The sequence below is a fragment of the Antechinus flavipes genome, chromosome 6, assembly GCF_016432865.1.
Source record: "Antechinus flavipes isolate AdamAnt ecotype Samford, QLD, Australia chromosome 6, AdamAnt_v2, whole genome shotgun sequence".
Classification (NCBI taxonomy): domain Eukaryota; kingdom Metazoa; phylum Chordata; class Mammalia; order Dasyuromorphia; family Dasyuridae; genus Antechinus; species Antechinus flavipes.
In genome coordinates, this window is record NC_067403.1 from 126,017,075 (window position 1) to 126,029,548 (window position 12,474).

Sequence of the window (12,474 nt, forward strand, 5' to 3'; positions counted from 1 at the left end):
GAGCTTCTTTTGTAAGGTGGTGTGGTGAGTTTAAAGCACTGTCTCCCTTTCAAATGTCATATAATGGTTGCAACTGATAAGTAGTCAAGCCTAATGCTGGACACACCCATTGGATATCTCCTATCAATTTCTGAAAGTCATTTAAGGTGTTTAGTTTGTTCTTAAGAAAAGCTTTTGTACTGTAAGCACCTTAGGGTATAATTCATAATCTAAATATTGAAAAGGAGCATGTCTTTGGATTTTTTTCTGGAGCTATGTGCAATTTGTAGTTCTTTAGTGTTTCTATGGTCTTTTGTAGACATGCTTCTAACATTCGCTCCTCAAGTACACATCCCAATATATCATCCATATAATGTAATAGCATAATTTTTGGGAATGCTTTCCTTACTAGAGTAAGAGCAGCAGCAACATACATTTGACACGGACTTCCGGTTAAGATGGCGGAGAGGAGGCTCACAGCTGCATAAGCTCCACGCTTTCTCTCACTATCCACTTCATTACAAGCCTCTGAATCAATGCTTGACTGAAAAAAACCCACATATAGTTACCAAGAGAAGCCATCCTTGAGATCCGCCAAGAAAGGTCTGTCTTTACTGGAGGGCTGGGGCAGTTTTAGATCGGGCGCAGGCTGAGGGCAGCGGCAGTGAGAGCACGGGAGCAGACTGGAGAGGGGGTGGGGGTGATCGCAGCCGTATCTGCGGGGAGAGCTTCGCTACAGGTTTGGATACTTTACTCCAGCAGCAAGTCAGCAGCCCAGCAGAGAAGCTAAAAACACCGGGGCTGAAAAACACAACCCCAAACAGCTGGAGTCTCTCGGGACCTGGCCGCCCCCCCCCCTTCCCCCCCCACAGTGACTCAGCACGCTCTGGGATCTCAGAGCGCAGGCGCAGCACAGTCCTGCTAGTGCCTCACTGCTGCCCCCTGCAGTCTGTAGAGGAAGCTCGATAACATACCCAACCCCTCCCCCAAAGAAAGACTCCAGTTTTTTCTGTTTTTCTTTGGTAGTTTGTCTCTGATTAATAGACAGAATGAGCAAGAAGCTGAAGAGGACTTTAACCCTTGACAGCTTCTACACAGATAGAGAGCAGACTCTAAATCCTCAGGAGACTAAAAATAGGCAGTCCCCAGGTGAATCCCCAAAGGAGGAGACCATTTGTTCCTCAGCACAGATGAACCTCATAGAAGTGATTAAAAAGGCTCTCACAAGGGACCTAGAAGAAAAATGGGGAAAGCAGAGTGAGGCTTGGCAAAAGGAGAGAGAAGCTTGGCAAAAGAAGAGGGAGGCTTGGCAAAAGAGCCTGGAGAAAGTTAAAGAGAGAGTGGATAAAGAAGTAAAATCCTTGAAAAATAGGATTAGTGAACTGGAAACAGAAAACAGCTCTCTAAAAAACAAAATTGGCGAAATGGAAAAAAATTCCACAGAACAAAAGAACTCAATTGGACAATTAGAAAAAGATTTTAAAAAAGTGAGTGAAGAGAACACGTCACTGAAAATCAGACTTGAACAAGTGGAATTGAATGACTCGAGGAGACAAGAAGAATCAGTCAAGCAAATCCAAAAAAATCAAACAATGGAGAAAAATGTGAAATACCTTCTGGGGAAGACAACAGACCTGGAAAACAGATCCAGGAGAGACAATCTGAGAATCATTGGACTCCCAGAAAAACATGATAAAAAAAGAGCCTGGACACTATTTTCCAGGAAATTATCAAAGAGAACTGCCCAGAAGTCATAGGAACAGAGGAAAAAATAAACATTGAAAGGATTCATCGATCACCCACTGAAAGGGATCCTAAAATCAAAACACCAAGGAATATAGTGGCCAAATGCCAGAACCCTCAGATGAAGGAAAAAATATTGCAAGCGGCTAGAAAAACCCAATTCAAGTATCAAGGAGCCACAATAAGGATCACCCAGGATCTGGCAGCATCCACATTAAAAGATCGAAGGGCCTGGAATATGATATTCTGAAAGGCTAAGGAACTTGGTATGCAACCAAAAATAACTTACCCAGCGAGAATGAGCATCTTTTTCCAGGGAAGAAGATGGACATTCAACGAAGTAAGCGAATTTCATCTATTTCTGATGAAAAAACCAGAACTTAACAAAAAGTTTGATCTACAAATATAGAACTCAAGAGAAATCTAAAAAGGTAAAGATTAATCTTGGGAACTATATTTTGACTATATAGATGTATAAAGAATACATGTATACCTTGTTCTAGAAATTGATGTGGAAAGGACATTGTATCAGAAAAAGGGTAAAGTGGGGGTAGTACATCTCATGAAGAGGCATAGGAAACCTATTATATCTGAGAGAAAGAATGGAGGGGGATGAATATAGTGGGTATCTTACTGCCTTCAGAATTGGCTTTAAGTGAAAAATCTTAAGACATATTCAATCTATGGTAAAACTTCTCCCACCTCATTGAAAAGTGAGAAGGGAAAAGTGAAAAGGGAAGGAATAAGCTAAGCGGAAGGGAATACAGGAACTGGGAGGGAAAGGGGTAAGATAGGGGGAGGAACTCTAAGGTGGAGGGAGGGATACTAAAAAGGGAGAGCTGTGAGAAGCAAGTGGTGCTCACAAGCTTAATACTGGGAAGGGGGGGAAAGGGGAAAGAAGGGAGAAAAGCATAAACCGGGGTTAACAAGATGGCAAGTAATACAGAATTGGTCATTCTAACCATAAATGTGAATGGGGTAAACTCCCCCATAAAGAGGAAGCGGTTAGCAGAATGGATTAAAAGCCAGAATCCTACAATATGTTGTTTACAGGAAACACACCTGAAGCGGGGAGATACATGCAGGTTAAAGGTAAAAGGTTGGAGCAAAATCTACTATGCTTCAGGTGAAGTCAAAAAAGCAGGGGTAGCCATCCTGATCTCAGATCAAGCTAAAGCAAAAATTGACCTAATTAAAAGAGATAAGGAAGGACACTATATCTTGCTAAAGGGTAGCATGGATAATGAAGCACTATCTATATTAAACATATATGCACCAAGTGGGGTAGCATCTAAATTCTTAAAAGAGAAACTAAGAGAGCTGCAAGAAGAAATAGACAGTAAAACTATAATAGTGGGAGATCTCAACCTTGCACTCTCAGAATTAGATAAATCAAACCACAAAATAAATAAGAAAGAAGTCAAAGAGGTAAATAGAATACTAGAAAAGTTAGATATGATAGATCTCTGGAGAAAATGTAATGGAGACAGAAAGGAATACACTTTCTTTTCAGCAGTTCATGAAACCTATACAAAAATTGACCATATATTAGGACATAAAAACCTCAAACTCAAATGCAGTAAGGCAGAAATAGTAAATGCATCCTTTTCAGAACACGATGCAATGAAAATTACATTCCACAAAAAACCAGGGGGAAGTAGACCAAAAAATAATTGGAAACTAAATAATCTCATACTAAAGAATGATTGGGTGAAACAGCAAATCATAGACATAATAACTTCACTCAAGAAAACGATAATAATGAGACATCATACCAAAATGTATGGGATGCAGCCAAAGCGGTAATAAGGGGAAATTTCATATCTCTAGAGGCCTATTTGTATAAAATAGAGAAAGAGAAGATCAATGAATTGGGTTTGCAATTAAAAATGCTAGAAAAGGAACAAATTAAAAACCCCCAGTCAAACACTAAACTTGAAATTCTAAAAATAAAAGGTGAGATCAATAAAATTGAAAGTAAAAAAACTATTGAATTGATTAATAAAACTAAGAGTTGGTTCTATGAAAAAACCAACAAAATAGACAAACCCTTAGTAAATCTGATTAAAAAAAGGAAAGCGGAAAATCAAATTGTTAGTCTTAAAAATGAAAAGGGAGAACTCGCCAATAACGAAGAGGAAATTAGAGCAATAATTAGGAGTTACTTTGCCCAACTTTATGCCAATAAATTCGACAACTTAAATGAAATAGAAAAATACCTCCAAAAATATAGCTTGCCCAAACTAACAGAGGAAGAAGTCAATATCCTAAACAGTCTCATCTCAGAAAAAGAAATAGAACAAACTATCAATCAACTCCCTAAGAAAAAATCCCCAGGACCAGATGGATTTACATGTGAATTCTACCAAACATTTAAAGAACAATTAACTCCAATGTTATATAAACTATTTGAAAAAATAGGGATTGAAGGAGTCCTACCAAACTCCTTTTATGACACAGACATGGTACTGATACCTAAACCAGGTAGGCTGAAAACAGAGAAAGAAAATTATAGACCAATCTCCCTAATGAATATTGATGCTAAAATCTTAAATAAAATATTAGCAAAAAGATTATAGAAAATCATCACCAGGATAATACACTATGACCAAGTAGGATTTATACCAGCAATGCAGGGCTGGTTCAATATTAGGAAAACTATTAGCATAATTGACTATATCAATAACCAAACAAATAAAAATCATATGATCATCTCAATAGATGCAGAAAAAGCATTTGATAAAATCCAACATCCATTCCTAATAAAAATACTTGAGAGCATAGGAATAAATGGACTTTTCCTTAAAATAGTCAGGAGCATATATTTAAAACCATCAGTAAGCATCATATGCAATGGGGAAAAACTGGAACCTTTCCCAGTAAGATCTGGAGTGAAGCAAGGTTGCCCACTATCACCATTATTATTTAATATCGTATTAGAAACACTAGCCTCGGCAATAAGAGTCTAGAAAGTAATTAAAGGAATTAGAGTAGGCAATGAGGAAACCAAACTATCACTCTTTGCAGATGATATGATGGTATACCTAGAGAACCCCAGAGATTCTACTAAAAAGCTATTGGAAATAATTCCTAATTTTAGCAAAGTAGCTGGCTACAAAATAAATCCCCATAAATCCTCAGCATTTTTATACATCACCAACAAAACCCAACAGCAAGAGATACAAAGAGAAATTCCATTCAGAATAACTGTTGATACCATAAAATATTTGGGAATCTATCTACCAAAGGAAAGTCAGGAATTATATGAGCAAAATTATAAAAAAGTCTCCACACAAATAAAGTCAGACTTAAATAATTGGAAAAATATTAAGTGCTCTTGGATCAGCCGAGCGAACATAATAAAGATGACAATACTCCCTAAACTAATCTATTTATTTAGTGCTATACCAATCAGACTTCCAAGAAAATATTTTATTGATCTAGAAAAAATAACAACAAAATTCATATGGAACAATAAAAAGTCGAGAATCTCAAGGGAATTAATGAAAAAAAAATCAAATGAAGGTGGCCTAGCTGTACCTGATCTAAAATTATATTATAAAGCAGCAGTCACCAAAACCATTTGGTATTGGCTAAGAAATAGATTAGTGTATCAGTGGAATAGGCTAGGTTCACAAGACAGAATAGTCAATTATAGCAATCTAGTGTTTGACAAACCCAAAGCCCCTAACTTCTGGGAAAAGAATTCATTATTTGATAAAAACTGCTGGGATAATTGGAAATTAGTATGGCAGAAATTAGGCATGGACCCACACTTAACACCATATACCAAGATAAGATCAAAATGGGTCTATGACCTAGGCATAAAGAACGAGATTATAAATTAGAGGAACATAGAATAGTTTATCTCTCAGACTTGTGGAGGAGAAAGAAATTTGTGACCAAAGATGAACTAGAGACCATTACTGATCACAAAATAGAAAATTTTGATTACATCAAATTAAAAAGCCTTTGTACAAATAAAACTAATGCAAACAAGATTAGAAGGGAAGCAACAAACTGGGAAAACATTTTCACAGTTAAAGGTTCTGATAAAGGCCTCATTTCCAAAATATATAGAAAACTGACTCAAATTTATAAGAAATCAAGCCATTCTCCAATTGATAAATGGTCAAAGGATATGAACAGGCAATTCTCAGAGGATGAAATTGAAACTATTACCACTCATATGAAAGAGTGTTCCAAATCATTATTGATCAGAGAAATGCAAATTAAGACAACTCTGAGATACCACTACACACCTGTCAGATTGGCTAAGATGACAGGAAAAAATAATGATGAATGTTGGAGGGGATGCGGGAAAATTGGGACACTATTGCATTGTTGGTGGAGTTGTGAACGAATCCAACCATTCTGGAGAGCAATCTGGAATTATGCCCAAAAAATTATCAAATTGTGCATACCCTTTGATCCAGCAGTGTTTCTATTGGGCTTATATCCCAAAGAAATACTAAAGAAGGGAAAGGGACCTGTATGTGCCAAAATGTTTGTAGCAGCCCTGTTTGTAGTGGCTAGAAACTGGAAAATGAATGGATGCCCATCAATTGGAGAATGGCTGGGTAAATTATGGTATATGAATGTTATGGAATATTATTGTTCTGTAAGAAATGACCAGCAGGATGAATACAGAGAGGACTGGCGAGACTTACATGAACTGATGCTAAGTGAAATGAGCAGAACCAGGAGATCATTATACACTTCGACAACGATATTGTATGAGGACATCTTTTGATGGAAGGGGATTTCTTTGACAAAGAGATCTGAGTTTCAATTGATAAATGACGGACAAAAGCAGCTACACCCAAAGAAAGAACACTGGGAAACGAATGTGAACTATCTGCATTTTTGTTTTTCTTCCCGGGTTATTTATACCTTCTGAATCCAATTCTCCCTATGCAACAAGAGAACTGTTCGGTTCTGCAAACTTATATTGTATCTAGGATATACTGCAACATATCCAACATATAAAGGACTGCTTGCCATCTAGGGGAGGGGGTGGAGGGAGGGAAGGAAAAAAAATTGGAACAGAAACGAGTGTCAATATAAAGTAATTATTAAATAAAAATTAAAAAAAAAACATACATTTGACACATAGTAGGTCTGTTTTTCATTCCCTGTGTCAATGAACCTTCCCTGTAGACAGTTTTGTCCATTCATATCTTTTATAAGGCTCAGCTAAGTTAATGCTGGGTACTGAAAAAGCAAATCTTTTCATGTCCTCCTTATCTAGAGGGATAGAATAGAAACGATCCTTAATGTATATAACCCGAAGAAGCCATTCTCTAGGCAATTGAGTAGGAGCCCAGGCTGAAGAGTTCCCATGGTTTCCATCTGTTCATTTACTTTTCTTAAATCTATCAACATTCTCCATTTTTCAGATATCTTTCTTAAAAAAAATACAGGGAAATTCCAAGGACTTAGAGAAGGTTGTAAGTGTCCTTGGTTAAGTTGCTCCTCTACTATATCTAATAAGGCCTGAATTTTATCCCTAGCTAAGGACCACTGTTATATCCACACTGGTGTATTCAGTTTTCCATTGGATAGGAACAGGTGAGAGCATTGGCAGGCCTTCTCCATGCCTAAAAAACCGAAGTATTCAATTGTATCCTAACTGTTGTAAAATGTCTCTTCCCATAGATTGATGAAGATTTCTTTAATTATATAAGGAGTAAAAACTCCTGTTTCACTTTCAAATATCCATCTGAAAGGGGTAGCACTAACTCCAGCTGCTATTGATCCTCCTGCACCAGACATATATGTGCCTGCTTTAATCTTTGTCCAGTGATTGGGCCAGTTGGCACTTCTAATGACTGTACTATCTGCACCTGTGTCTACTAATCCTTCTAATGGTATGCCATTTATATAGATAGTGAGCATATGTCAGTCAGCTGTCACAGCTGCTGGCCAGAATGTTACTGACTTCTGTTGCTGGGAGTTAGAATCTGGGCAACTATCTCCAGATTGCCTATTAGGAGTCTGTATCAATAAACCTGATGATACTACTTCTTCTGGTTGATGTCATACATTATCTATCCATATTAGTGACTGGGATATTATTTCCACATTCCCCAGTTTCCCACATCAGTATATGGATGAACATTGTCATGTAAGTATTCTCAGGAAGGTGAAATGGTCAAGCCTACTGTGCCTGGAGGCAAGGGATCCATAGGCTGGAGAGGGGCAGATTTCTCCTCTCCAGAGATTATCTCAGTACTCCCAGCTTCTTCTGACTCTATTCTTCCTCATTGTAATCCCTTTCTCCTATCAGGTTGCTTCTTAGCTAATTGATCATGTCTGAGTACTTAACTTCCAAAGACTCTCTGGGTGTAGCATCTGGTGACATCATGCCTCAAGGATTTTTTTTGTTGTTGTTGTTGCTTTGGACCCTTGGGCTGGGCCCTGCTTTCATTTTCCTGAGTCAATCCACATTCTGATGCCCAATGGCTGCCTTTGTTGCATTTTGGACATGGGGTTTTGGGTCTTCTTATCCAACCCTGTTTTTTCACTCTATCTTTATGTCACCATCGAGCTTTCAAATGCCCCACTTTACCACATCGAAAGCATTGAGGTGCCTCTCTGGAAGTCCCTTGCCAAAAGGGACCCTGTCTTCCCATGTTTGGATCCTGGGAAGTCTGCATCATAGCCTGGGTATAAAAGGTATTTGTGCCTACTGTGGTAAAGTGTCTTATGATTTCCTCTAAAGGAGCAACCTTGTGTAGTCCTAGAATAATTCTTCTACAAACCTTATTAGCATTTTCTTTAGGAAGTTGTCTTATCATAATTTCTGTTGCTGCATTTTCACCAGTAGTTCATATGACAGCTTTTTGCAGACATCCCACAACACCAGCAGAAGGTTAATTTAGACTTTGCTCTATTTTTGTGAAGGCTTCTCCTCTGTCTTGTTTTCCTAGGAGGAGCCCCTATGCTTTGATAGAAACAGAAGCAATTTGCTTATATGCTGCTATGGGGTAACTAATCCCTGCTGAAGTGGCTGCATAAGAACCTTCATCTGTTAGTTGGCCACAGATAATTAGTGTGTTAAATCCAGTTTGCCTATTTTGCGGTTTGTATCTTACAGAGTTAACTATATTCAGAAAGCCATAAGTTTTGTCCAGATTTTAAGCATGTCCTTGCTATAAATTTCCAATCACTAGGGGTTAAAATTTCATAAACCAAATCCTGTAATAACATCTTAACATAAGATGATGTAGACCCGTAAAAAGTGCAAGGTTTTCTCATATCTTTGATAATTTCTAGATTAAAAGGAGGGTATCTTCTTTCTTGACCTAAAGAGTTAAGCTGTTCAATCACAGGATAAATTTCTACTCTCAAATCAGCTGTATTCTGCCCTTTCTGTTTGGCTTTAAGTAGTGTCCTTTGCAATTGAGTCATGGGGAGGTTGCTGGGGTGGGGGAGGTGCTCCCTCCACCCAGAAAGGTGAAGTTGATGGGGAAGATCAAGGCCCTGCTCAGGTATAGGTGGAGTTGAAGCTGGGCTTTGAAAGTAAGAATCACCACACCCTTAAGTTACTAGTTTAGCCCTTGGCAAAGTTCCCTGTTTGTCTATTTTAATACTCACCCTATTTCTTGGTTACAGGATCTTCTTCACTGAAATTATGGTTCTTGGTCCACATTGGCCCGCCAAATATAATGTCCAGATTAGCTCTCTGGAAGGCCTTATGAACAGCCAGAATCAGAATAAATCAAAGTCCTTGGTCTTTAGGGGGAGAAGTGAAGGAGGCAAGCAAGTTGCCATGTGGCTTGCCAAAGATGTATCTGGATTCTGGAGTGCAGAGTCTCCAGCCTCTCTCCTCCTCATTCTGCCACCATTTTGCCTTTGACTTCTCTCACTCAGCCCTACAATCCTTCCTAGGATTACCACACTACCACCCATTCAGCAGGTGCCAGTCATGAGTATCAGGAGAGCCATTACCTAAATATATGCTAATATATCTTACACTGAATAGGTAATTAGCCTTAAATGCTCTCTTGTCTGATTCAAGCATACCTTTTTTAGATTTTTCTCCCTCTACAAGTCTCTGACATATATTCTTCAGTTTAGTGACAGTAGCTCCCTATCTGTTCCCCAAACAATATAATCATTCTTTTTCTTCCAAGCATTTTCTCTGCCTATTCATCATGCCTGAAATATTCTACCTCTCTTTCTCTGACTATTGTCCTTTAAGTCCTAACTAAAACCCAACTTCTACAGGAAGTCTCCTAAACTCTTCTTATGTATTTCCCATATTTTAATCATTTTCTGTTTATCCTTCAGACTACTTGATTTATAGCTTTGTTTTCATATTGTCTTATCCAATGGATTGTAAACTCCTTTAGAACAGGGATTGTCTTTTCCCTTTTATATCACCAGCACATAGCTCAGTTCCTGATACATTATAGGTGATTTATGTTTAATAAATATTCAATCTATAAATATATGGGACCTGTCTTATCATAGGTTTACATGCAAGATATTAAAGACTTAGATTTCATCTGAGAACCAGCCAAGTTAAATTTAGAGAAATTCACTAGAATTGTCTCCATTGGAAGATGAAATTTTTGTATATATCTCCCGTTTTTATTTGTTATGACATAAGGCAGATTCATTAATTAAGCTTTGAATTATTGATTATTACTGTTGGCTTTTTGTGATGACCATGTTTAGCACCCAGAGAATCAGCTAGAGTTAGAATAAGTTAGAATAAGGGAGAATGCTTGATCTTTATTCTTTGCAGAGGTAAAGGGGGAATGGCAATACAAAGTGAGAGCAGTTACCACACGAATCCAGCCAGCAGTGCCTCTGCCTCTCTCACTCCACCCACCAAATCATCTCTACGTCATTTTCTATACAACACATCAAAACTTGCACAGAGAGGACTTCTGGCCAAGATGGTGGAAATGAGGCACATAGCTGTATAAGCTCCACATTTTCTCTCAGAATCCATTTCATTACAAGCCTCTGAATTAATGCTTGAATGAAAAAAAAAACCCACAAATAGTTACCAAGTTACCAAGAGAAGACATCCTTGAAATTCTCCAGGAAAGGTCTGCTTTTGCTCAAAGGCGGGGATGGTTTTAGATCGGGCTCAGGCTGAGGGCTTGTCATTTTTTATAGCCAACAAGTATTCTATCATAACCAAACACTGCAATTTGTTCAACCAGGATTCAGCTGGTGGACATCCTCTCAATTTCCAATTCTTTTTAGCACAAAAAGAACTGATAAAAATACATGTGTGTGTGTGTGTGTGTGTGTGTGTGTGTGTGTGTATACAAAAAAGGTCCTTTTAATTTTCCTTTGATTTATTTGGCAGACCTAATAATGCTTTTGATAGGTAAAATATTTTGCAAAGTTTGATGGCTCTTTGGACTTAGTTCCCCAAATTGATCTCCAGAATGGCTATATAACAAAATTCTACCAACAGCACATTAGTGTCCCAGTTTTCCTGCATAATCCCCCCCAAAATTGGGATTGCTTTTTTATAATTTCATATTAGCTAATCTGATGGGTTTGAAGTGGCATCTCAGAGTTGTGTTTGTGGGGATTTATCCAAATCAGAAGCAATTTAGAATAATTTTATATGACTATGAATAGCTTTGATTTCTTTATATAAAAGCTACCTTTTTATATCCTTTGATAGTTTATCAATTGGAAAATGAACAATTATAAGGAGCTGCCAACCATCATGTACCTTTGGATAACTGCAGGGAATGCGATTCAGGTAATCTGAGAGCATTGCCATAACAATGAACAAGATGATGCTGGGAGGAAGGAGCCCCATCCCTATTGATAACAAGATGGCACTGAGCAGAAAAAAGGTTTTTGAGATGGGCATGACAGCCCCTGGTTGTTTAGTATCATTGGTTTAGAAAACTCTTGCTATGCTGATGTAACAAAGGTTTTAAAATTGCTGGTAGAAGCTGGAATAAATAAAGTTTGCACCATCTCAGCTCCCTATCTTTTCATTACTCATTATCTCCACATTTTTAAGCCTTGAGTTTCTGCTGGTCAGAATAGGCCTCACTTATTTATAAGCAAGGGGCCCTAGGGCGCCCTAATAATTGACTCCCAAATGTAGCCAAGGACAATTTGTATTATTATGGAGCAAAGGGCAGTGTAGAGACACAGGTGTAGAGATTCTTAGCGAGGATACAGACATATCCTACATTCCTCAGAGGTACCTTATGGCTGGGAAGCGTCCTGTGTGGGAAGATTTGCACATCGGCCTCTGAGGGATGGATAAAGAATACTTTACAGTTGTGATAAGGAATATGTAATGGGCTGAGGCTTGAATTGATGCACTGAGGTCCCAAGCACATGAGGCTAAATAGTAATTGGACTATACTCTATTAATATATAAGCTTGGAGAAAGAATGGCCCCCGCCCACTCTTTGTGCAAGTCCTGATGTGTTGTATAGGAAATGACAATTCTGGTGGGTGGAGGCAGGGGAGGGAAAAAGGAAGGGGAGGAGCGCTCAGGGCTCTCTCGCTCTCTCGCTCTGCTAGCTGGCTTCCTGTCGCATCTGCCCATATTGCTATCACAATCTTTTTTCACCTCTTCACTTCAATAAAGACTGAAGATTTTTCCCTTAACCTGAGTTCCTGACTCCGGCTGATTTTAAATATGGAGGAGATGGCTCAGTGGGTAGAACACCAGCCCTGAAGTCAGGAGGACCTGAGTTCAAATCCAGCCTCAGACATTTAACAATTCCTGGTTGTGTGACCATGGGCAAG